Consider the following 2,500-nt stretch of genomic DNA (forward strand, 5'->3'; position numbering starts at 1 on the left):
CGACCCACTGATGTTGGCCCTTGACGGCGGCAGAAGCTGACAGTGCCGCACCGTCAATGGCGATGTGTAGGCGTGCTGCCCACATTTCCCCAACCTGCGTCGACGATTTGAGGAGGTGGCCCTCCCACGTCAAGCGTCGCTCCAGCACCTCAATCTCACGCTGTACCTCATCCAGGCCTGCACCGTCGCAGGCTGGCCCTATCTTCTTCAAGGCCAGGAGACGGGACCGACGGAGAAGCGTCCCCATCCAACGGCACGATGGAATGCCGAGGCCCCCCTGGGCAACAGGAGCGTGGAAGTAGCCCAGAGGGGTGTCCGCCGGAAGGCGGAACCATCTCCTGACCGCGGCTCTTATGGTGATGTCAGCCGCTTTGAGGGCACCCACCAGGGTGCGGCTGAGGGCCAGCCCATGGTACAGGCCAGGGAGAAGCACATTGGTGAGAGCGTGGAGGCGCTGTTGCGGCTTCAGCGGAGCTCGGGAGATGACATCAAGCTGTTCCACAAGATGGCGTCGTGGATTAAACATGCAGCGACCCGCCGTGGAGAATTGCAGCCCCAGGTACCGGAAGGTTTCACCCACACGCAGGGCAGGCATGGTGGCATTGCCTGCCTTGAAGGTGACGTCACCGTCCACCTTCACCTTCTTCTCGCGGCCTGACGCGACCAAGGCGAGGGTGAAACACTTCCGGGCGTTGATCTGCAGCCCCAGGTGTGCGAGGGCTGCGACGGCTGCGTCGATGAGGGACTGCAAGCCCCTCGCGGTCGATGCAAACAGCAAGACGTCATCTGCAAAGGCCGCAGCGTTGACTCTGCGACCAAGTATCCGAGCTCCGATGTGGGAGGGCAGCTGGTTTAAAACGTAGTCCACCGCAAAGTTGAACAAGAGGGGGGAGAGGGGATCGCCCTGTCGAACGCCCCGTGATGGCTGCACAGACACGCCCACGCCGGCGCCGCCCGCTATCACCGTCGTGCTGCCCTCGTAGCACCGCTCGACGTATTCAATAAAGCAATCCGGCAGACCATGAGCCCTCAGCACAGGGCGAAGGGCAGCATGATCTACCGAATCGAATGCTTTAGAAACGTCGATCGACGCCACAAAGACAGAGCGACAGGAGCGAACTGCGTCGGTGAGAGCTGTGTCCAAGATGAAGGTGTTTTCCAACATCCCATCCCGGGGGATGAATGCCCGCTGACGTTCGTCCACAGCACATGCGCGCATCAGGCGTGACGCGAGAACCTTGTGAAAGGTCCGCGCCAGCACCGAGCAGACCGTAATGGGGCGAAAGTCAGCGGGGGATGCTGGTGCAGCCGTTTTGGGGAGAAGGGACGTCCGCGCGCGAAGTAGACGCTCCGGAAGGGCGCGGGCCAGAAGGAAGAGATTCATCAGTTTCACCAGGACTTCGTGCGGCAGGCGCCGCAGCTCCGCTGGAGTTAGGCCGTCCGGTCCGGCTGCTGATCCCCTGGGCGGCAAGGCGGCAGCGACCTCCTCAAGTGTGACCGGCCCCCATAGGCACTCAACAGCGACAGGCTGCGAGTGCGGGAGGAGGCGGTCACTTAAGAGAGTCATAGTTACTCCCGCCGTTTACCCGCGCTTGCTTGAATTTCTTCACGTTGACATTCAGAGCACTGGGCAGAAATCACATTGCGTCAACACCCGCTAGGGCCATCGCAATGCTTTGTTTTAATTAGACAGTCGGATTCCCCCAGTCCGTGCCAGTTCTGAGTTGATCGTTGAATGGCGGCCGAAGAGAATCCGCGCACCCGCGCGCCCCCGGAGGAGCACGCTAAGGCGGACGCGGCCTCGCAGCAAGGAAGATCCGTGGGAGGCCAAGGCACGGGACCGAGCTCGGATCCTGCACGCAGGTTGAAGCACCGGGGCGCGAACGCCGCACAGGCGCGCGCATCCTGCACCGCCGGCCAGCACGAGGCCGACCAACGGCGAGAGCAGACCACACCCACGCTAAACGCCCGCACTTACCGGCACCCCTACGGCACTCACCTCGCCCAGGCCCGGCACGTTAGCGCTGACCCACTTCCCGACCAAGCCCGACACGCCCCGATCCTCAGAGCCAATCCTTATCCCGAAGTTACGGATCCAATTTGCCGACTTCCCTTACCTACATTATTCTATCGACTAGAGGCTCTTCACCTTGGAGACCTGCTGCGGATATGGGTACGAACCGGCGCGACACCTCCACGTGGCCCTCTCCCGGATTTTCAAGGTCCGAGGGGAAGATCGGGACACCGCCGCAACTGCGGTGCTCTTCGCGTTCCAAACCCTATCTCCCTGCTAGAGGATTCCAGGGAACTCGAACGCTCATGCAGAAAAGAAAACTCTTCCCCGATCTCCCGACGGCGTCTCCGGGTCCTTTTGGGTTACCCCGACGAGCATCTCTAAAAGAGGGGCCCGACTTGTATCGGTTCCGCTGCCGGGTTCCGGAATAGGAACCGGATTCCCTTTCGCCCAACGGGGGCCAGCACAAAGTGCATCATGCTATGA

The 2,500-nt window shown here is 61.5% G+C and overlaps 1 pseudogene; it reads right to left on the reverse strand.

The window, feature by feature from the left end:
- LOC126226382 (large subunit ribosomal RNA) overlaps positions 1-2,500 on the reverse strand; it is a 6,684-nt pseudogene that overhangs the window by 2,247 nt on the left and 1,937 nt on the right.

This window comes from Schistocerca nitens, unplaced genomic scaffold (genome assembly GCF_023898315.1).
Source record: "Schistocerca nitens isolate TAMUIC-IGC-003100 unplaced genomic scaffold, iqSchNite1.1 HiC_scaffold_303, whole genome shotgun sequence".
In the NCBI taxonomy this organism is placed as follows: Eukaryota; Metazoa; Arthropoda; class Insecta; order Orthoptera; family Acrididae; genus Schistocerca; species Schistocerca nitens.